The following is a 24,995-nucleotide window of genomic DNA, read 5'->3' as shown; positions in this document are numbered from 1 at the left end:
CTCTCCAATGCTATGGTAAAGGAAATAGAATTGTGATCACTATCTCCAAAATGCTCTCCCACTGAGAGACCTGACACCTGACCAGGTTCATTTCCCAATACCAGATCAAGTCTCCTCTTGTAGGCTTATCTACATTTGTTTCAAGAAACTTTCGTGTACACACCTAACAAACTCCAGTCCATCTAAACCCCTCATTCTAGGGAGATGCCAATCAATATTTGGGAAATTAAAATCTCCCACCACAACAACCCTGTTATTATTACTCCTTTCCAGAATCTGTCTCCCTATCTGCTCCTCGATGTCCCTGTTACTATTGGGTGGTCTATAAAAAACACCCAGTAGAGTTATTGACCCCTTCCTATTCCTAACTTCCACCCACAGAGACTCCGTAGACAACCCCTCCATGACTTCCTCCTTTTCTGCAGCCATGACACTATCCCTGATCAAGTGTCATACCCCCAACTCTTTTGCCTCCCTCCCTGTCCTTTATGAAACATCTAAAGCCTAGCACTTGAAGTAGCCATTCCTGCCCCTGCACCGTCCCAAGTCTCTGTAATGTCCACAACATCATAGCTCCAAGTGCTGATCCACCAAGTTTAAACTGAGTGCAGCAGATAAGAGATACATCAAACTGTCATCCCTTCTAAATCAGAAAAAAGTCCCGTACTTCTATCAGCTCTGAACTCAGAGAAACCACTGGAACCCAAGTATACTCCTCTACAGTCAAGAGAAGTCTTGTCGGAAGTGGTCTTCACAGAAGAGTTGCTGCCAAACAGCCATTCCTTCGAAGTCACGCAGTACCATTAGGGAGGCTTCTGATCAGTCCCAACTTCATTCTGTGGCAAGGTAATAGCCCCAAACACATGGCCAAGGTCATAAAGAACTATCTTCAGTGAAATGAAGGGCAAGAAGTCCTGCAATAGATGGTATAGCTTCCACAGAGCCCTGATCTCAATATCATTGATTTGAATTGACTTTATTTCTTACATCCTTCACATACATGAGGAGTAAAAATCTTTACATTACATCTTTGTCTAAATGTGCAATGTGCAATCATAGTAATTTATAATAAATAGCAGAGTCAATGTAACATAGAAATAAACTCAGATCAGCGTGAGTTAATCAGTCTGATGGCCTGGTGGAAAAGCTGCCCCAGAGCCTGTTGGTCCTGGCTTTTATGCTGCGGTACTGTTTCCCGGATGGTAGCAGCTGGAATAGATTGAGGTTGGGGTGACTTGAGTCCCCAATGATCCTTTTCTCACAACTGTCTTTGTAAATGTCCTGAATCATGGGAATTTCACAACTACAGATGTGCTGGGTTGTCCGCACACTCTCTGCAGAATCCTGCAATTAAGGGAGGTACAGTTCCCATACCAGGAAGTGATGCAGCCAGTCAGGCTGCTCTCAATTGTGCCCCTGTAGAAAGTTCTTAGGATTTGGGGGCCTATACCGAACTTCCTCAACCGTCTGAGATGAAAGAGGTGCTTTTGTGCTTTTTTCACCACAAAGCTGATGCGTACAGACCATGTGAGGTCATCAGTGATGTGGATGCCAAGGAACTTAAAGCTGTTTTTCTTCTCAACCCCAGATCCATTGATGTCAATAGGGGTTAGCCCATCTCCATTCCTCCTGTAATCCACAACCAGAACTTTTGTTTTTGCGACATTCAGGGAGAAGTTACTTTCTTGACACCACTGTGTCAGAGAGATGACTTCTTCCCTGTAGGCCACCTCGTTATTGTTTGAGATCAGGCCAACCAATATAGTGTCCTCGGCAAATTTAATTAGCAGATTAGAGCTGTGGGTGGCGACATAGTCATGGGTATACAGGGAGTAAAGGAGGGGACTCAGTACGCAGCCCTGAGGGGCTCCTGTATTGTGAGTTAGAGGGTTGGAGGTGAGGGAGCCCACTCTTACAACCCGCCGGCAATCTGACAGGATCCAGCTGCACAAGGCAGGGTAAAGGCCAAGGTCTCTGAGCTTCTTGTTGAGCCTGGACGGAACTATGGTGTTGAATGCTGAACTGTAGTCCAAGAACAGCATTCTCACACAAGCATCCTTCTTCTCCGGATGTGTAAGGACGGTATGTAGAGCAGTGGCTATTGCGTCGTCTGTGAATCGGTTGTGTCGCCAGGTGAATTGTAGGGGGTCCAATTTGAGTAGTAGCAAGCTGCAGATGTAGTCCTTGACCAGCCTCTCAAAGCATTTGCTTATTATTGAGGTGAGTGTGACTCATTCAGGTATGCTACCTTGGTCTTTTTTGGTACAGGGACAATAGTGGATGATTTGAAGCAGGAGGGCACTCTACACTGGGAGAGGGAGAGATTAAAAGTGTCTGTAAACACACCCGCCAGTTGTGCTGTGCACATCCTGAGTACCTGCCCTGGGATGCCATCTGGTCCCGCAGCCTTGCGACTGTCCACTCATTGGAAATATCTGCATACCTCAGACTCTGAGATGACAAGGTTGCTGGTTGTAGTGGTGGCTTTCCTCGGAGGCTCAGAGTTAGCAACATTGAACTGAGCATAAAAGCAATTGAGCTCATCTGGGAGAGAGTCTGTCTGGGATTACCAAGAGAGACAGAAGCAAGCGAGACAGCCAAAGTCTGTGGAAGAACTATGGCAAGTTTGCCAAGGTGATTGGAACAACCTATCAGATGATGTTCATATAAAACTGTACAACAATGTACCTAAGATGCAGTTTTAAAGGCAAAGGGTGGCAACACCAAATATTGACAATATTCAATTTTTTTTTACTGTTTACTGCTCTTCATTGTAATTCTTTTGCTATTTAGAAACTTTTCACTTAATTATTTTTGGAAGTATATTCACTTTACAGAAGTTTTTTTTCATGTGCTTAAGACTTTTGGACAGTATGTATTCCACCAGGATCAAGGACAGCTTCTATCTTAGAATATTGAACGGTTCCCTAGAATGATAAGAACAGACTTTTGACCTCAGAATCTACTCGTTATGACCTTGCTCCTTATTGTCTATCTGCAATGCACTCTCTGTAATTGTAACATTTTTTTCTGCACTCTGTATTGTGTTACCTTGTAATCCATGCACTTTTGTAATGAATTGATCTTCACAAACAGTATGCAATACAAGTTTTCACAGTACCTCAGTACGTGACAATAATAAAAACAATTTACCAACAACTGAATTAATGTATTTAATGGCAATACAAATAATTCACAAATGCATTTGAAGAGGGCATTTTTAAGCCTTATAAAAGCAATTTCATGTAGTAAAAATTTGAGAAAATGGTTTGTGAATCTAAGTATATTGAGATGGATTTGCTGTTCGGAATAGAAGTAGAATAAGGCCATTTGGACCCTTGCCCTTGTTTTGTTATGTAGTAGGATATTGGATGATCCTTTACCTCAGCACTACAGGGAATGAATCACACTTTCTGAGCCTGAGACACTGCCACTAAGATCAAGGAATCACCACCTGCAAGTTTTCCTCCATGTTGTACACAATCAGGATTTTAAAATATAACCCCATTTTCATCTTCACTGAGTCAAATTTCTTGAATAGGCTACTCAGCATCATGGTGACAGCATCTTCACCAAAGGTTAAAACAGCCCACTGCCACCTTCTCTAGAACAATAGCTAACAAACTTTAGCCTAGGCATAAACATCCAAATCAGAAAAATGTAATGAAAGGAAACAGGATTTCATTGCCGTTTCACTTCTCCATAAAGTTTTGATGATGCTCACAACAGAACTTTCCGGGATTAGAAATCCATTTCAGTCAAAAGCTATTTCAGCAGAAAGCATCCTCTGTGGGATTTATAAATTATGGGAACACGAGACATACCTAAAGATATCTGGTGAAACTGCAACAAAAGATTAACTACATGCCAAACAATAACCAACACACATTAGATAGAGCTATATGATCTCACATTCTACAGATGAGATGAAGGCTCCATACTCTTGCCTGAAGAGCCTTGAAACGTCTCCAAGAACATTCCCATCCACACCATTGGCAAGGCCTAAATGTGACAGCTAAAGACAGGACTAACATATTCACAAGAATGTTTAACTAGTAGTCAATAAAATATTTCAGCTTTCTCCTGATATCTCCATCATCACAAAAGTCAATATGAGTTACTCCACATATTATCAAGGAACATCTGACAGTACTGGATACAGTAAAGCTTATTGACGAGATAACATGCTGTCTGCAGTACCGAAGACCTATGTTCCTAAACCAGTTGCCCTTCTAGCCAGACTATTCCATTACAGTTACATTACAGGACAATGTGGAAAATTATAAACTTGGGAGGAGTCTCTCAGCAGTTTTGATTTGTTGTCAGGTAAACACTATATCATTGATGTCTTATATAACTGAAACGTAACACCCTGGTAATAAATATAATATTCTTTTGCTTTCCTAGTTACTTGAGGTATCTGCTTACTGTTTTGTGAATCATGCAGTAGGACACCCAGATACCTCTGCATCTCAGAGCTCCTCAAGCTCTCACAGTTTAGACAATGTGTTTCATTTTCGGCATTTCTTTCCAATTTTGCACATTACAATCCATTTGCCAGAATGTTGCTGTTTTAATTACCTCTCTATAACCCTTAGCCTAGTTAGGTTTTATTCACAAAAATCAGGACAGATCCAATCTGGCTAATTGTGCCCCAATCTTGATCAATACAGTGATGGAAATTGTCATTGTCAAGTTGAACTTTCTCACCAATAATGTACTCGGCAGTGCCTTATTTCAATTTTGTCAGAAACAGTCAACTCCAGATATTATTGTAGCCTTGGTCCAAAGACAAACAAATAAGATGGAATCCAGAATTTAGAAGAGAAGGACTGCCCTTGACATTCAGACAACATTTAATCAAATGTTGCATCAAGGAGGGGAGGGACCGTCGACTCAGACCATGAGAGGCCTGCGTCGGGTATTTTCATGCCTTACAAGGCGCAGATTGGAAGTCTGTGTGGGGCGCCACTCCTCGTACAGACTAGAGCAATGTGTGATTAAGTACCTTGCTCAAGGGCACAAACACGCTGCCACAGCTGAGGCTCAAACTAGTGAGATAACTAGAAGAACGCCTTAACCACTTGGCCATGTACAACAAGGAACTGTGTTAAAATTAACATCAATGGTATCAAGAAGAACACACACCAAATGTTGGAATCATACCTTGTAGCGTTTATTGAAGATCAATTATTGAGCCACAGAACATTACTGCATAGGTTTCTCAGGGTAATGTCCTAAGCTCAAACATCTTCAGCTGTTTCATCAATGACCTGCTTTCCATTCATAAAATCAGAAGTGAAGATACTTGATGATGATTGCACCTGTTCAACTCTATTCACAATTCTTCTGAAAATGAAGTATGTAGGAAGCACTAGACAATGCTCATGCAAGAGCTGATGAATGACAAGTGGAAATTGCTCACCAGTTTGTCATGAAAATATGCTGCTGTTCTTTAAATATTCCTGTCTCTAAATCCTGGAATTTCCTCCTCAGTAGAAGAGTGGGAGTACCTTTGACACAAAGAATGCTGCAATTCAAAAAAAAACATCATTTATCTATACCTAGATCATGAAAAATGAATAAAACAAATCAAAGCACATTGTAAAATATTAAATAAGCAGCTTCAGGTTATAAGGAATGAGCAATGAAATTGTAGCATTTTACAATATGCTTTAAAGCGCTGTTGTTGTCATTTGAACATAATTAAGAAAACAGTTGTGATCCAATATGGAATTAAAGAATTTTGTAGCAAACAAGGAGGCACATGAATCAGCTCTTAAAGGACACTCAATCCTTTGCATCACTCTTTCATTGCATCTGGATTTTAGAGTCATAGAATCATAGAACATTACAGCATAGAAACAGGCCCTTTGTTCCACCTAGTCCATACCAAACCATTAATCTGCCTAGCTCTATCAACCTGTACCCAGACCATAGCTGTCCATACCTTTCCCATCCATGTACCTAACCAAATTTCTCCTAAATGTTGGAATCGACATTGCATCCACCACTTGTGCTGGCAGCTCATTACAGACTCTCATCACCCTCTGAGTGAAGAAGTTGTCCCTCATGTTCCCCTTAAATATTTCACCTTTAACCTTTAACACATGACCTCTATTTGCAATTTCACTCAACCTTAGTGAAAAAAGGCTGCTTGCATTTACCCTATCTATACCTCTCATAATTTTGAATGCCTCTATCAAATCTCCCCTCAATCTTCTATGTCCTAGGGAGTGAAGTCCTAACCTATTCAACCTTTTGTTAAAAACTCAGGTCCCCAAGTCCCAACAACATCCTTGTAAATTTTCCCTGCATTTCCTCAATCTTATTTACATCTTACCTGCAGGTAGGTGATGAAAACTACACACAATTCTCCAAATTTGGCCTCACCAACATCTTGTACAATTTCTACATAATATCCCAACTCTAATACTTCATACATTGATTTAGGGCCAATTTCTTTATGACCCTATCTACCTATAATGCCACTTTCAGGGAATTATGTACCTGTATTCACAGATTCCTCTTCTACTGCACTCCTTTGTACCTTACTGCTCACCGTGTAAGACCTACCAAGGCTGGTCCTCCCAAAGTGCAACACCTCACACATGTCTGCATTAAATTCTATCTGTCATTTTTCACTTCATTTTACCAGATTCTGCTGCAAGCTTTGATAGACTTCCTCACCGTCCACTAAATCTCCAATCTTAGTGTCATCTGCAAATTTGCTGATCCAGTTGACTACATTATCATCCAGGTCATTGATATAGATGACAAACACAGACCCAGCACCAATCCCTGAAGCACTCCACTAGTCACAGGCCTCGAGTCAGAGAGGCAAACATCTACTGCCACTCTCTGGCTTCTCCCACAAAGCCAATGTCTAATCCAATTTACTACTTTATCTTGAATGCCAAGCAATTCAGCATTCTTGGCCATCTCCAAGTCCATGTAGACAACATCCACTGCCTTGCCTCCATCAATTTTTCTGATAACTTCCTCAAAAAAATCTATATGATGGGTTAGAATATCTTGCAATAACTTCTCCATGCCTGAGGTCAGGCTCACCTGCCTATAATTGCTTGGTTTATTCTTAGAGCCTTTCTTAAACAGTGGAACAACATTAGATATCCACCAATCCTCTGGTACCTCACCTGTCACTAAGGATGTTTTAAATATCTCTGCTAGGCCCCTGCAATTTCTTCACTAGCCTCCCACAGGGTCCGAGGGAATACCTTGTCATGGCCTTGGATTTAACCACCCTAATTTGGCTCAAGATAGCAAACACCTCCTCCTCTATAATCTGTACAGGATCCATGACTTTGCTGCTGCATTGCATCACGTCTATAAACTCTGTGTTTGTCTCCTGAGTAAATACAGATGCAAAAATTTCATTTAAGATCTCCCCATCTCTTTCAACTCCACACATAGAATACCACGCTGATTTTCCAGAGGACCAATTGGGTCCCTTACTATCCTTTTGCTCTTAATACATCTGTAGAAACCCTTTGCATTCTCCTTCACCTTCTCTCGTAGGGCAACCTCATGCCTTCTTTTAGCCCTCCTGATTTCCATCTCTTGCATTTCTTATACTCCATAAGCACCTCACTTGTTCCTACCTGCCTATACCTGCTATGCACCTCCTTCTTTTCCTTAACCTGGGCCTCAATATCTCTCAAAAACCAAGGTTCCCTAACCCTGTCATCCTTGCCTTTTATTCTGAACAGACCCATACAAGCTTTGTATTCTCAAAATTTCACTTTCAAAGGCCTCACGCTTTCCAAATACAGCTTTGCCAGGAAACAACCAGTTGCAATCCACACAATGAAAGATCCTTTCTGATTCCATCAAAATTGTCCTTTCTCCAATTTAAAATCTCAACCCAAGGGCCACAATTACCTTGAAACTAATGGCATTATGATCAACAGATGCAAAGTGTTCCCCTACACAATCTTCTGTCATCTGCCCTGTCTCGTTCTCTAATAGGAGATCTAGTATTGCACACTCTCTATTTGGGACTGATTAAGAAAACTTTCCTGAATGCATTTAACAAACTCGTCCCCATCCACCCCTTTTACAGTATGTGAGTCCTAGTCAACATGTGGAAAGTTAAAATCATCTACTGTCACAACCTTATAGTTTCTTGCAAAAGTCTGCAATCTTTCTATAAATTTGTTCCTCTAAATTCCATGGACTGTTGGGTGGCATATAATATAATCCCATTAACATGGACATACCTTTCTTATTCCTCAGTTCTAGCTCTAAAGCCACTCTAGACGAGCTCTCCAGGCCTTCCTGAGTACTGAGTACTGCCGTGACTCAGCTCAAAACATTAGTTCCACCATGTTCAACCTTTCAATTCCTGTGACTTTGTACGTAGGTTTAACACAACATCTTTCTCCATAACCACTCCACTATCTGTTCTGGTGCTCTGATTCCCATCCCTCTGCAACTCTAGTTTAAACCACTTCCCCCCCCAACCCCACCACCGTGTGCAGCACTAGCAAACTTTCTCCCTCCAGTTCCAGTGCAAACCATCCCTTCTATACAGGTCCCACCTTCCCTGGAAGAGAGCCCAATGATCCAAAATCCTGAAGCCTTCCCTCCTGCAGCAACTTCTCAGTCACATGTTAAACTGCATGATCTTCTATTTCTACCTCACTATCACATGACACTGGTGGCAATCCTAAAATCAAAACCCTGGAGGTCCTGTCCTTTACTTTAGCACATAACTCCCTGAAACCACCTTGCAGGACATTGACACCCCTCCTACCAAGTTATTGGTACTGACATGGACCACAATTCTGGCTGCTCACCCTCCCACGTGAGAATGCTGTGGACTCAATCCGAGACGTCCCTTACCCTGGCACCCAGGAGGCAATGCAACATCAGTGAATCTTGCTCTTATCCAGAGAACCTCCTTTCTGTTCTGCTGATCAGTGAATCCCCTATCACACAGCTCACCTTCTCTCTCCTCTTCCTGTCTGAACCATAGAGCCAGACTCAGTGCCAGAGACCTTACCGCTGTGGCTGCCAGGTCATCCCCCAACAGTATACCTGTTGTTGAGAGGAATGGCCAAAGGGCTACTCTGTACTGGCTGCCCATCCCCATTCCCCCTTTTGATGGTCACCCAGTTACCTGTGTCCTGCTGCCTGGTGTAACTACCTCCCTGTATGTCCTGTCTATCAACTCCTCAGCTTCCTGAATGATCCAAAGTTCATCCAGTTCCAGCTCCAGCACAGTCTGTTAGAAGCTGCACCTGGATGCAATTCTTGCAGGTGTATTCATCAGGGACACTGGAGGTTTGCCTTCCCACATCCCACAAGAGGAGTATTTCACTATCTAGCCTGGCATCTCCACTGCTCTAAATGTCCAATAAGAAATAAAGGAAACATAAATAACAAAAAAAAAAACAACCTATGGCCTATCCTTTCCTTGCTAAAGCCTTGAAAAGCCAAAGCCTCAAATCCCCAATCCAACACTGGCCCACTAACACAATTCCCACTCCGCTTATACCTAACTTTGTTTTATTGGATCTTGCCAAGTGCCTAATTATTTTGTTTCTCAATGTTTCTTAGTTACTCATTTTTATAGGATGTGGGCATCAACAGACCTTTAAGGAAAGAAATTTCTTCTCTGCCTAGACATTTGGAGTTTATTTTCCTAGTTCTAGGCTTTAAGCATTAGCAAACCACCCCTCAGCAACCTCAGAATTCTAAATGTTTCAATGTCATACACATGAATGTAGACCCTTCCGCTCACCACATTATTGCTGACCCATCTGTACTGCTCACATTTTTTCTCTTGCATCCCCAGCAATATACCTCCCAACCAATTCTTCTGCAACTTACAATCACAACCTACATACTCACTGCTGTACTGGTAAGAAACTGGAGGATCCAAGGGAAATCATTGTTGGTGGCCATCAGGAGAGTGTGCAAACTCCGTACAGAGTTGCATCCAAATCAGGATTGAACCTGGTTCTTGAAATCTGTGAGGTAGCAGTACTAACCACTGCACCAAGCCTTGTGTACGTGACTAAATCAGTAATACAGTCAAAATTAATATGTCATCCATTGCTAAAACAATAATTAATTGGGTCTTAATCTTGTAGTGACCACATGCCGCAGTCTCTTGTGTCAAGCAGAATTTAGAAATGCAGTGGTTTACGAAACTTCATTATGAAGCCCATCAAATGCTATGACTTCTGAAAGATGTATATTTCCGGTATTTAACAGACCAGCATCAATATAAAGAAACATTCTCAAGCATAACAATACAAGGCTTCAAAAAGATTCTGAACGGTAGGAACGCTCTAGCCCTTGTTTGTATATTGCACATTACTAAAAATATTTGCATTTAAGCCAATTATTATAAAGGGTGTGACACATCTGGCTAGATCTTTGATTCTAGCTGGAAGACTGGAGCTCAATACTTTTAGGAGCTCAGTCAAAAAATACTTTCTCTGTGGTGGTCTTCCCACAGTGACCCGATGGCAAATGAGAAGCTTGATATGTTTCTGGCTTCATTGCATGCAGGGTCCCTGTAGAATAACATCACCCCATCCTCAGATTAACAGCAGATGGCTATCTCTCCAGAGAGCCACTCCAGGCCTCTTAACAGCAAATCAGAGTGTGTCTGCACAGCCTGCTCACTTCCTATTAGCATTTTAATCTGTTCATTATTTTTCAAAGCATGCCCTGTAGCCTCCTTTTCAAAGCAAGCTCTTAAGGCAACAAAAAGATTATTGTGTACTGATCAGCTGCATTGTTTCAACGTGATGGGAAATATAGCTTAACACATTATTTTAGTAAAACAGGTTCATATCTGTTTCATCAACAACAGACATACAAACAAAATACTGACTAAGTTTTACTAGGCCCTTAGGAAATGAAGTTAATGAGCTTTCTTATAGATAATGATAGCTGACAGAACAGTAGCCATGGTTAGAAAAATGCTTGATGAGCTTTTTTATTCAAAAATCCTTCCTTCAGAGTGTGATTGCTGCTTAATAGTTGTGCTTTTTCATAAATAATGTGTCAAATCGTCCTCACAATTGCCAGGAATATGTTTTGTTGGATATCGCAACAGTAACAGCTGTTTTTTTTCTGGCCAACATCTTTAAAATGCCAATGATGTTGTGCTCAAAGTAGATTCTCTTGATATATCCTTTGCCAATGGAAAGACACTGTGGGAAGACCACCACAGAGGAAGTTGCAAATCTTTTCTACAGCACTGTTACTCAGTAAGAAGGAGAATGCCTTCGAATAGTTTTCAAATTTGCAGAGTTCCTTAAAGCAACTGGAAATGTGTACTTCTCTTTTTTAAAATAAATGCATGGTAGTTTTATATTTTTATTGAAATTATTATAGAAGTTTCTTTAAAAAATCTAGCTGACAGAACAGTTAACTGTGTGCAGAGATCTTTTTTAATAATATGATATATTAATTCCCTTGTTACTCAGCAAGGGGAAAACAATTCAGCCAGATCTCTGCCAGTTCCAGAAAATATTGAAGCAGCTGCAGCAGAAGGCAAGAACATGGGCTAATTCAATCTGACTTCTTCCTCCCTGTGGGAAGTGCCTCGCTTCTACTCAGCACATCTCTCCAAAGGGCAATCTTGCCAGGTTAGCCTGGGAGCTGAACTCGGACCCTTAATGATATATACTGTTTGTTTACATTTAGGAATGCATGGAGTTTCAATGAACCATGTTATTGTGCATGAGCATTACAACAAAGAACACCGAGTTATGCTGCAGTAATGAGTTTAAGCTATGAAAAAAAACGCAGCAATTGCTGTACAGAGGGTTTCAATGATTTATCTGCTAAATAACATTTCATTTATTTACTGGTATAGCTTTAAGGTTAGTTGTGAATAGCGTTTTTAGATTACTGTATAACAATTTAATATAACTTCTTGTAAATAAACACCTACTGTATAATGAATTATCTGGTCATTATCACATTGCTGTTTGTGCAAATTTATTCTGGAGAACCGGTTGCTGTGTTTTCTACATTACAATGGTAATGATATCAGGGCTGAAAAGCTTTGGGGATATCCTAAGGTCACAAAAGGAGCTGTCTAAATGCATGTCTTTTTCTCTTTCCAAATGTGAAACATGTTCACCACATTAGTAATCTGAAATATTTGCCACATATCTGCCATCGGAACAGTAACTGAGGAGGTGTTGACCACTAAATGAGGAGATGTTGACCACAAAATGAGACACACTGCTTTCTTCAGGGCTCTGAGTGCCAACTTGCTTCCAATTCAAATGTAGATTATAACCACACACCGCTTGGCAAATAGCACAGTAGAAGTAAGGCATGCTGGGCAGTTGATAAAGTCAATCCCCAGGCAAAGTTGATTAGATGATAGCCCTGCCAAAAAGAGCTATCGTGATCCTCCAACACCATGCACTAATTACATGCAGTCTGAAGTTCAGCAGCACAAACCCAAACCTAAGTGAAAGAAATGATGATTGATTTGCATGTTTGTTGGTGACTGAAAAAGATTAGCTAATTTTGATTTATTTATTTATTGAGATACAGCGTGGAATAGGCCCTTTTGACCCCTTGAGCCACGCCGCCCAGCAAATCCCAGACTTAACCCAAGCCTAATCACAGAATTTACAATGCCGAATTAACATACCAATCGGTACACCTTTGGATGGTGAGGGGATACCAGAGCACCTTGAGGAAACACACACGCTCATGAGGAGAATGTACAAACTCCTTATAGGCAGTGTCGGGAATTGAACCCAGGTTATCTGTACTGTAAAGCATTATACTAACCACTATGCTCCTGTGCCACCCCATATAGAATGCAAAAAGTCAGTCCTATTTATCTACACTAAACTCAACGTCAATCATTTGGTTGGTGGCTGCCAAATACAAAGATATTTCATGTCCTCATCTAATACTTAAATATTGTGAGAGTACCTGCCTCCACCACCCACTTAGGCAGTGTGTTCCAACTTTAACTATCATCTGGTTATAAAAATATCATTGTGAAGCTTTATTTGAATCTCCTACATTTTAATTTAAATCTGGTTATAGACACATATGTTAAACCGTATTTGTCTTTTTTTTAATCTATCCTATCAATGCCCTTTCTAATTTACTGAAGTCACTCAGACCCCACTTTAACTTTCTCTGCTCCAAGATAAACAAATTCTACCCATTCAGACTCACCACAACTGAAACACTCCACGTGTTGGGCTGAGTGAATTATTGTTGGAGGTAACACGTATCTCTGCTGTTCTTACAAAGACAGAGCAGGATGTAAACTGCAGGTGACATGTTGGCGCACAGTGCTGCCTGTGGTCCAACCATGACAACAAGCCAAAGAGAAGCTGAGGAAATTGTTCAAAATCAAAGTAAATATATTATCAAACTGGGGTCATCCCGTTTGCTGTTTAAAGGGGTAGTTTTAGTGACCATCTTGCTACGCATCTCCACCAGGATAGACAGTCCTTGACATCTCCCTGATGTTGGTGGAAAACAAATTGGGAAACATTGCCAGTGTCTCCCCTTCCAGTTCTGAAGTGGAAAAAAATCAATAAAATTAAGCACCTCTGTGACTTTGATTAGAGTATGGCTGCAGTTCCGCCTGTAGCACATAGAAGATCTCAATGACGGCTACCTTGTCTGCCTTTGTGGACATTGCTTCTCAGCCTAAGACCTAGTTGGATAATCCCTTCAGAGTAGAGTAGTTTTCCTTCTTCATCTCCGGGTAGTTTGAATGCCTTCTGAGTTTCTCCTTTTTCATCCTATCGTTAAGAGAGACCCAACACGCTGTTCACTAAAATATCCACTTTTCATGCAATAAAGGATCACCTAATCTCCTGCACACGTGGCACACGCGCGCGCACACACACACACACACACACACACACACACACACACACGCCCATTCAGTATTCTGCATGCTAATATCTGTTACTCCTTTAACTATATCCTCTACACACATCTTCAAGACACAAGCTGGAAGTGCAATTGAATAATCTCCACCTGCCTAGTCAACTGCAACTCCAATACAACTCATCAGCCTCAACATTCAAGCCAACACACCCAAATTGCAAAAATGAACATTCTCTTGTGGCTGTGGTGAGTAACATTTACATAGTTTGTATGCTTAGAATTCAGTACTATAACTGGAAAGTTTTCTTTGCATAGAAGTATTGATCACATTGATATTTGAAACGGAAACCTCAGCAGGTTGCAAAGAATGATCACATAAATCAACAAACAAAGGCTTCAATCTAATTTTGCACTTGTGTGTATACTGTTATTCACGGTGGGGATGCTGATGAAATTTTCTCCCTCTTTTAGTCCAATGCTATACATGACAGGCTAGCATAGAACAAAGTTTTAGCCCAATCAATTGTAATGATTACTTGACTCTTTCCACACCTATGTTTTTGCTGGGAGTGGCACATCATCTTCGGTCCACCTGAGACGTGTTCCTCCGTACTCCCAATCTGATCTGATTTATCACTTGAACTGCGCTGCTATGCCTGTTCTTAATTTGTCCTTATGCTTTCACATAAGCAATGTCGTCAATATTAAGATGAGTCAGTGAAATCAATCAGGGCTCTCTGATTTTGATTGGTTTCTCTCACATATTCTGTGTTTTTTGCTGTTTGCGTGGTTTGTGTTTTTTTGAGCATTGGCTGTTTGATGTTTTCTTTGAACAGATTCCATGGTGTTTCCTTGTTTCATGGCTGTCTGTGGGAAGAAAAATCTTAGGGTTGTATACTGCATGCATAATTTTATAATAAATGTACTTTGAATTTTTGAATTTCATATTTTGATCCCAAATTGCCAATTATACCTACAAGACATGAATAGCTTGGTCAAATGCAGCATTATTAAGTCATCCATGATCATGAGATCCCCCTGAAATGAGAAGCTACTCTTCGAAATCATTAAAGTCCTCTACAGCTAGGGTTCTCAACCTGGGTCCACGGACCCCTTGCTTAATGGTATTAGTCCAAGGCGTCAAAAAGGTTGGGAACCCCTGCTCTAGATTGTATTTTCTGTACTCTTGCTTCTGTCAGTGTTAATAAGAGACATTTTGCATGGAGGTACTGAATGAGGGAAGGATGCTAATAATCACCAGAGACTTCCTTCTCTATATTTAACTTAACTAATTAAATGTTATGACTTAGTGGGATCTGGATACAACTCTGCATGTACTAGAGTCTACATAATAATTGCTGGCCCTCAATCACAGCAATTCCTTCATGTACAAAGAACACTTAAAATGTCTCAGAAGCATTGTGCAGATGATGAATGCATTGCTCTTTGACTACTGACGTGGAAACAATGTCGGTATATCATTTCCTGAGGCAGACAGTAGCTGACACTCCGACACAGGATCATTTCAAGACTTCACTATCCTGGTCCACCCTTAACAAAAGCCTCCCATTACCCTCCTCTCACCTGAGCATTATAGTGGATATTTGTGTAAGCAAAATGTTAATTGTGGCTTGGATTTAAACACATGTTAATAGAAATCCTAACTAAACACAATATTTATGTTGTGAATTGCAAATTCATTTCTCTATAGATTCCATAAATGATTAAAAGAGGTGAATAACCGCATGCATATTGTATGGATCAGCCCTGATGGGAAGATTTTGTGTCAAGAAAAACAACCTACAGGCAACCACCCCCCACCTGCACCCCAAACACATGCCAACACTACACTGTAAGCAGCTTTAACTCAAGTCTTGATTTATCATTAATATCTACAATATTCAAAATCTGATTTTTGGGTGAGCCCAGAGAAAAATATGAATAACTTTATCATATTAGCTAGAAAATGCCCATAGCACGGACCGCACAATCTATTTTCAGAATGATTTAGTAATCATTTAATTTTCCTTTATCTGTTTTGTAATAAAACTGTGACGTCAAATGAACAAAACAGCTAAATCTGATCCAATACAAACAAGCCTGATATAACAGATAGCTAGTATTGTTTGTTGGTTAGTTAATTAAGTGATACAGTGCGGAGGATTCTAAATCCTGCCAGAACTTCCTCCCTGTTAAAAGTAGTGGATGCAGTGTACTTACTAAAATGAGGTGTAAGCTTTCACCAGAGGAATATAAAAAAACAGCTAAGTGGTTAAATATGATTTACAATGGACTCAGTAAGTGCATGTTAGTACAATCTGCATTATATTCAGATGGATCTGCATTTGAAAGTGCTGCCATTGATAACATCTTCTACACCTGATTTTTTTTCACACCACCACCATATTAGACAGGTATTTTGCAATCTCAGTTTTAACCGCATTATGGTGCTGTTCTGAGATATGAGAATAGAAATCTTAATGGCTCACAAGTCACAATTATGAATGTTCATAGCACAACAGACTGTATATTTTGATAGAATATTTCCTCGCTTTAGAGATTCGTACACAAAGCATTTTATAACACAAATCAGTTTGAAAAATATGGGCTATCTCCTAAAATAGCCTGAATCAACCCATCTTTGGGAGCTACTAAACTAACCATCTGTTTAAATGTTGAATCAAGTTAGCCAAATAAAAGATGATGGTAACTAGAATATTAAACTTGCAATCATATTGTCTTGAGCAATCAAATGAGTGACAAAGGTATGGTTACAACTGATCAGTCTGCTTGTTGCAGGGGATGGGCATAGAGAATATTCATTACACGCTCTCACTGTTTCTAAATGCCTGGTGTTAGCTGTCATTGTATCTGACCATTGTGGGTGTACAGGATCATTGCTGCTGAATAGATCATGTGTTTAGTTCTAGTCTTGAGGTTGGTCTTCAAAGACCTTTTCTGTCATTTGGGCAAAGGTTGCACTTGTGCGCTGGAGGCAGTGATACATTTTGTTATGGATGTGTGTCTTCCCTGAGAGGAGCTCCTCAGGTGTAGAAAGACAGTCATATTCTACAGTGGGGTTCCCAACCTGGGGTCCATGCATCGCTTGCTTAATGGTATAGGGCCGTGGCATAAAAAAAGTTGGACACCCCTGTTCTAAAGGTCTCTTTGTGGGCTTTAACAGTTGACGCGTAGTGTTGTGTGGTGAGGGCTTTTTGGCAGAAAACCTGTGACCTCGAGAGGCTCAATTTAATGCACGTTCAATCTATCAATGGACAAACTGAGTGCAAGTAGGCCACAACAAGGTAGATTGGGAGATCAAGATGCCTTTATTCAAGCTCACTTAAACTTATGATGTAACTAAATTAGGGATGATGGACAACCCTTCTCAAGTGCATTCATTTATTGAGATACAGCATGGAATAGGCCCTTCCAGCCCTTCAAGCTGCACCGTCCAGCAATCCCCGATTTAATACTACCTTAATCATGGGGCAATTTACAATGACCAATTACCCTACTAATCAGTACGTCTTTGGACTGTGGGAGGAAACTGGAGCACCCAAGGAAATCCACGCAGTCACGGGGAGAACGTCCAAACTCCTTACAGACAGTGGCAGTAAATGAATCCGGGTCACCTGTACCGTAAAGTGTTGTGCTAACCATTACACCCCAATATTAAAATAATGCCACTACCAAAATTTGGTGGTCCTCAGAAATCTATTACTATCCTAAATGTGCTACGTGAAAATTCTAACTGAAGAAAAGTAAATAAATGATAACTAAAGGCTCCAACCCTTGTGAAGACAGTGTTGAATAAAGCTGCATCATTTTTCCAACACACTCCTCAACTCTCCTTGCTGCAGTATTCGATATTACATTCTGTAATATCCTAGCTGTAGTGGTTAATCTGAAGAACAAGTGGATAACTATTCAATCTTCATCACCCACCACCACTGTAAAGCCAAGATCACTTGTGTGCCTGTGTGCTTGCATAAGAGATGAGGCACAAATTGCCAGCAGAGTTTGAAGCAGAACACTTCAGGTGTAGTGTTTAATGAGTTTTTAGGGAGCACTTTCCATACTTCAGCTTCATTCCTTTGTTAGACAAGGGCTTGAAAATCTAAGTCAATTGCATAGAAGTAGTAAATGATTGGTTATCCAGCCCATTCCTACTCCATCCCTTCCATTTGTGTGTAGAGGTGTGACTGAATATTTGCACAATTGTGTTTAAAATTGTTTGTGTACCTTATGGGGTAAGAATACTTGTTTTGCAACTCACTGAGTTCAGATTAAAATTCTAGTTCTGCCTGGCATTCTAATCTATCAACCTCAATTATGATAAATGTTTTCAAATATCAACCAGACTACAAGGTGAGATGCTGGGGGCAATGGAAGCATAATTTAAATCATTCATCACTTTCCAGGATGCAGACTGTCTGTTGAAATAATAAGGCAGCATTTTTGGCATCTCAAAGAGATGTTTATACTATTCTATATTTCTTACTAATAAATTAGAAATTCACAACCTGGAATAGAAATTATTGCAGGTAAGAATTAATAACCATAAAGGATGAAGCTCTTAAAGGATCAGTACCTACACAATGGGGCTAATTAACTCCATGTATCTACCCAAAATAAACAAGATTCTACATTTTTGTATTCAAAGTGACTTTCTTTTTAGTTGCATGGATGTAGATATTAATTTTCTTTCATGTTTTTTTTATAATAAATTAATACCAGCATTGAAAAAAAGAGAATGTTTGGATTAATTCAGAGTAAAAGAAGGATACGTATTGAACCTCTTTTTTCTCCATCCACTTTTCCATTCCTGGTGTTGTATATGGGATACCTGTTCCATAAATGGAGTCAGGAAGGCAATAATGCATGTCAAAGAATGCACAATTCCAAGTTTCAGCATTCAAATAATTGATTTCTGCCGGAGACTTGCAACACAAGTCTACAAATGTGCAAGTCTTAAGCACATACAGCATACACAAAGTGAACTAACTGCATGTCCAATGTTAATTTAGGGCCACTTTATTATATTCACAATGATATGACAATTAGAGCTGTAAAGGATTTTTTGTACAGAATAAATTACTTTCTAAATGGAAATACAGTATGTATTTTAGGTCTTATTGAGCATAAACAATCCATACTACAGGTTCTTAATTAAAAAGGATTGTTAAAACTTGGAGAAAATTGCTATTGGATATAAATGATTGACTCCATTTGTGGACCAGACCTTCTGGAACCTGGACAGGATATGAAGGATGTCATGAGGCAGGGAGCAAGCTTCCACTCCAGGGTTTGTGCAACAACAAATTGTTTTGCTCTGAATTCCATTCAATAAATAATCAAGGCTGGAGTGTGCTTGCACAACATCGACATTATAAAAACTTCAGCAAAACCTGCCTAGTGGTCTTCCTTTTGTAGCTCTACATAAAACAGAAGAAACTACCTCAGTGCTCATTGAATAAAAATGACACCATTTATCTCAATATCGAGATTACTATTTTTTCCCTTCCTTTTCCAAGCAGTGCCAGCTGTGCTCTTTCTTTTTGCTATAGTCTCTCTCTTTCCACAACTTTCTCCACACCAATCTCAACCTTACCGTTAAACCTGCAGACAAAAGGAGTGGTTTTGCAGTGTGGTGGCCTGACCTCTACCTTGCTGAGGCCAGGCAGCAACACTCAGGCACCTCCTCTTACCTACCCTTTGAAAAAAGGCTGAGACCTTCCTCACTGCTGCTGGGCCCAAAGGCTCCCCTCCCCACCCCCAGCACTCTCCAATCATGGGTCTCCCAGACTACCCTATCATTTCTTGGGTCTTCATCTTCCTCAAACCTGACCTTCTCAAAGCACCCCAACCCTCCCCCTACTCTGACGTCACCAACTCTCCTCCCCTCTCTGATCCCAGCTCTAATCCCTCCTGTGTCTTCACCATTCCTTCTGATCTTCCACTCTCTGAGACAGAACGTTCTGTCCTCAGCATGGGGCTTTCCTTTGTCCTCTTCTCCCACACCTCAGTGAGTTTTGCACCCACCACGGAGCCGAGCTCTTCTTCTGTCGCCTCCGTCTCCAAGCCCAATTCTTGGGCAAGAACTGGGCCCCACACTGATGACCCCTTCTCCCATCTCCAACCCTCCTCCTTTTCTTGGACACCCCACTCTAGTTCTCTGTCTGCTCCACCTCTAACTGCTGATGAGACATTATCCAGCCATTCGGGACATATCGGCACTTCTCAATCCTCCTCATATCTTATCCCCTTTGAATGCAATATCCTCCACTCTCTCCGCAGCAATCCTAACCTTACATCAAACCCACAGACAAAGGGGCTGCTGCTGTAGTGTGGTGGACTGATCTCAACCTTGCTGAAGCTAAGTGGTAACTCTCAGACACTTCTTCTTACCTACCCCTTGTTAAGTACGTCACTCCAGACCATCAGAAAATTGTCTCCTACACCATCACTAACCTCATCAACTCCAGAGAAGCAGTAGTCGTAGTCATAGTCATAGTCATAGTCATACTTTATTGATCCCGGGGGAAATTGGTTTTCGTTACAGTTGCATCATAAATAATAAATAGTAATAGAACCAAAAATAGTTAAATAGTAATATGTAAATTATGCCAGTAAATTATGAAATAAGTCCAGGACCAGCCTATCAGCACAGGGTGTCTGACCCTCCAAGGGAGGAGTTTTAAAGTTTGATGGCCACAGGCAGGAATGACTTCCTATGATGCTCTGTGCTGCATCTTGGAGGAATGAGTCTCTGGCTGAATGTACTCCCGTGCCCACCCAGTACATTATGTAGTGGATGGGAGACATTGACCAAGATGGCATGCATCTTAGACAGCAACCTCTTTTCAGACACCACCGTGACAGAGTCCAGTTCCATCCCCACAACATCACTGGCCTTACGAATGAGTTTGTTGATTCTGTTGGTGTCTGCTACCCTCAGCCTGCTGCCCCAGCACACAACAGCAAACATGATAGCACTGGCCACCACAGACTCATAGAACATCCTCAGCATCGTCCGGCAGATGTTAAAGGACCTCACTCTCCTCAGGAAATAGAGACAGCTCTGTCCCTTCTTGTATACAGCCTCAGTGTTCTTTGACCAGTCCAGTTTATTGTCAATTTGTATCCCCAGGTATTTGTAATCCTCCACCATGTCCACACTGACCCCCTGGATGGAAACAGGGGTCACCGGTACCTTAGCTCTCCTCAGGTCTATCACCAGCTCCTTAGTCTTTTTCACATTAAGCTGCAGATAATTCTGCTCACACCATGTGACAAAGTTTCCTACCGTAGCCCTGTACTCAACCTCATCTCCCTTGCTGATGCATCCAACTATGGCAGAGTCATCCGAAAACTTCTGAAGTTGACAAGACTCTGTGCAGTAGTTGAAGTCCGAGGTGTAAATGGTGAAGAGAAAGGGCGACAAGACAGTCCCCTGTGGAGCCCCAGTGCTGCTGATCACTCTGTCGGACACACACTGTTGCAAGCACACGTACTGTGGTCTGCCAGTCAGGTAACCAAGAATCCATGACACCAGGGGAGCATCCACCTGCAGCGCTGACAGCTTCTTCCCCAGCAGAGCAGGGCCGATGGTGTTGAACGCACTAGAGAAGTCAAAAAACTTGACCCTCACAGTGCTCACTGGCTTGTCCAGGTGGGCGTAGACACGGTTCAGCAGGTAGACGATGGCATTCTCAACTCCTAGTCGGGGCTTGTAGGCGAACTGGAGAGGATCTAAGTGTGGCTTGACCATAGGCCGGAGCAGCTCCAGAACAAGTCTCTCCAGGGTCTTCATGATGTGGGAGGTCAATGCCACCGGTCTGTAGTCACTGAGGCCACTGGGGCGCGGCGTCTTCGTCACAGGGACGAGGCAGGACGTCTTCCACAGTACAGGAACCCTCCGGAGCCTCAGGCTCAGGTTGAATACATGGTGAAGTACTCCACATAGCTGAGGGGCACAGGCTTTGAGCACCCTGGTACTGACACCATCCGGTCCTGCAGCCTTGCTTGGGTTGAGACATTTCAGCTGTCTTCTCACCTGTTCAGCCGTGAAGCCCACCGTGGTGGTTTTGTGTGGGACAGGGGTATAGTCAAGAGAGCAGGGTGGGGGACTGTGAGGAGGGGTAGGAGGGGAGAGTGGAATATGTGTTGATTGGGGGCCGACAACAGATGGCTCATGTGGGGGATGTGCAGGGGTCACAATGTCAAATCTGTTAAAGAACAGGTTAAGTTCGTTGGCTCTGTCCACACTGCCCTCAGCTCCTTTGTTGCTAGTTTGCCGGAACCCAGTGATGGTCCTCATCCCCCTCCAGACCTCTCTCATGTTGTCCTGCTGGAGTTTCCACTCAAGCTTCCTCCTGTACCTGTCTTTAGCCTCCTTGATCCTGGCTTTCAGGTCCATCTGTATTGCCCTCAGCTCCTCCCTATTTCCATCTCTAAACGCCCTCTTTTTAGCGTTCAAGATGTCGTTAATGTCCTTTGTCACCCATGGCTTGTTATTTGACTAACAAAAGACAGTTCTTGTCGGAACATTGCAGTCCACACAGAAGTTGATGTAATCAGTGATGCACTCTGTGAGCCCATCAATATCCTCTCCATGTGGCTCACGTGCCAATCTGTCACCTCTAAACAACCCTGGAGCGCCTCATAAGCCTCCTCCAACCATTTCCTCACTGTCCTCGAGGTTGCAGGTTTACTCTTCACCAGAGGCACGTAGCAGGGTTTTAGATGCACCAGGTTGTGATCTGACCTTCCCAGTGGGGGGAGGGGAGAGGAGCTGTATGCATACATCAAATCCAGAGTCCTCTCCCCTCTGGTTGTACAGCTCACATACTGCGTGAAGTTGGGCAGTGTTCTAGCCATGGTAACCTGGTTGAAGTCACCCGAGATGGTAATGAGGGCACTCGGGTGCTGGGTTTGTAGTGCATTGGGGTAAGTTCAGAAAGAGATGTGACAGCAAGGATGAGTGCAAAATATAATCTAAAGCAATAGAAATGGTGATGAAAGTAGTTTCATTGCAAGGTAACAATAAATAAAAACAGGCTTCCATTTGTTGATGACTTAGACTTTATACCAAACATCATATGCTATGGAAAAATGGCATATTGTTCTGTAAATGCCATTGAACTGAACTGTCCATGATCTTTCATCTGAGCTGTAAATACCACAGAAGTTAATAGTATCAAGCAAGCACAGAGGCAAGCAAACCTGAACAAAAGAGGTATGAGACCGAGTGCAAGGCAAGGGTGACTCGTAAGTAGTAGAAGCTCTACCATCATCACTGCTTGAAAAGCAAATGTGAGCAATGGTTTCTTATCTAAATCGCTGAATAAAATATTGAAAACAGATTTAATTAAAAGGTGAAGTGCTGTTCTTCAAGCTTCTATTTAGCTTCACTGTAACTGGGTAGGACAGTTAGTGAACAAGTATCAGAGTGGAATGGAGAATTAAAATGGCAGGCAACGGAAGCCCTGCACAACACTCATCAATCTGATGGAGATATTCAGCAAAACTAATAAACAATCTACCTTTGGTCTCCCTGATGTAGAAGCAAGTACAACAGAATAAAATAAAGTATTTTTTTACCCTGAATTTTTATTTTGTTTAGAGATACAACACAGAACAGGCCCTTCTGGCCCAAAGAGCTATGCTGCCCAGCAACCCACCTATTTAACCCTCACCTAATCACAGGGCAACTTAGAATGACCAATTAACCTACTAACTCAAATGTCTTTGGACTGTGAGAGGAAACCAGAATATCCAAAGGAAGCCATAGTGAGAACGTACATACACCTCAGAGACGGCACCTGAATTGATCTCCGAACTCCGATGCCCTGAGCTGCATTAGCATCATGCCAACCTTGGGCACCCTGAAGGGCAGACTGGGGCCCAGCCTGGGGGAAAAGAAGGATGTAAAAGGCCAGGTATTTCATTCCCTTCATTTGCATGGGAAGGGAGAAGCAGATGTCAGGGATGATGGAAGAGTCCATCATGGTGCACAGATGAACAATCCCTTTGAAATACAGAAATGAGAGAAAGGGAAAGATGCATTTACTAATGTTATCAGGCTGATGATGATGAAAAATGATTTGCTGAATGTGGAGACTAATGGGGTGAAAGGGGAAAATATGAAGAATACTGTTGTGGTTCTGTAGAGAAGTGAAAGGGGGAGGGCAGAGAGGTGGCAAATTGGATGGTCACAGTCAATTGCTTTAACAACAGATGCCATAGTTGCCTGTCCCCAGGAAATGTGACAGAGAAATTGAGGAAGATAGACTTCAGTGAGAGACCATGTGAAAATGAGCATGAGGTGAAAATATAAAACTAGCTGGTACAATAGACAAGAGAGAACAAAAGATCTATAGTAGATTTTAATGTTAGAGTTGATTGTGCAATAAGAAAGCAAGGCTGTTTTCTGTCATATGATGTGGTCAAGATGTCACCTTTTTTATGCAGATAGACGTGATGATGGTGAGTTTAGAAACGGATAAACACAAATAGTTACTACATGATGTTGATCTTTCTAAACGACACAACTTTTATCCTTCTTCATGTCATAAAATACGCATTAAAGTTACATTTTCATTATTCTTGAACCGTAGTATTTTCTAAATTGGAGTTTCTGATAGTGATTTTGATGTTATTTCATTTGCTTGTTGGTCCCAACTTTGAATTGTGCAAATACACAGATGTCCTTAGGAGCAGATATGATAGCTTAATGCATGTAGAAATCACTATTATCAAATCAAATCAATGGGCAAATCGAAATAAGTAAAAGTGTTTATGATGTTGTCTAACCCAGGTACATTTTCTACAGGTTTTTGCTCTTTTTCACTTCAAGTTTACATCAAAAAGATAGAGCAGAAATACTAATTGTACATTAGAAACACTAGTTAATTGTTTTGGAAAAGCATTCTGAATGTAGTAAAAATGACATAATGTGGTAGTATTTATTCATTTAGACATACAGCATGGAATAGGCCCTTGTGGACCTTGGAGTCACGTCACTCAGCAGTCCTCAACAACCCCAACCCAGTTACAGGTCAATGATCAATTAACATACCTGGTACATCTTCGTACCATGGGAGGAAACTGGAGCACCCAGGGAA

At 41.5% G+C, this 24,995-nt stretch overlaps 1 long non-coding RNA gene across 3 annotated transcripts in view; it reads right to left on the bottom strand.

Annotated features, from left to right (window-relative positions):
• LOC140202964 (uncharacterized) overlaps positions 1–24,995 on the bottom strand; it is a 46,713-nt gene that overhangs the window by 13,437 nt on the left and 8,281 nt on the right. For 2 of the 3 annotated variants that reach the window (XR_011887242.1, XR_011887241.1), the window contains exon 3: positions 5,178–5,530. This is a non-coding gene — a long non-coding RNA (uncharacterized lncRNA). Of the gene's footprint in view, positions 1–5,177; positions 5,531–24,995 lie in introns of those variants that run through there. The other variant, XR_011887243.1, reaches the window with a different exon arrangement.

This window comes from Mobula birostris, chromosome 9 (genome assembly GCF_030028105.1).
Source record: "Mobula birostris isolate sMobBir1 chromosome 9, sMobBir1.hap1, whole genome shotgun sequence".
NCBI classification, from domain to species: Eukaryota; Metazoa; Chordata; class Chondrichthyes; order Myliobatiformes; family Myliobatidae; genus Mobula; species Mobula birostris.
This window is presented reverse-complemented; position numbering and strand designations above follow the sequence as displayed.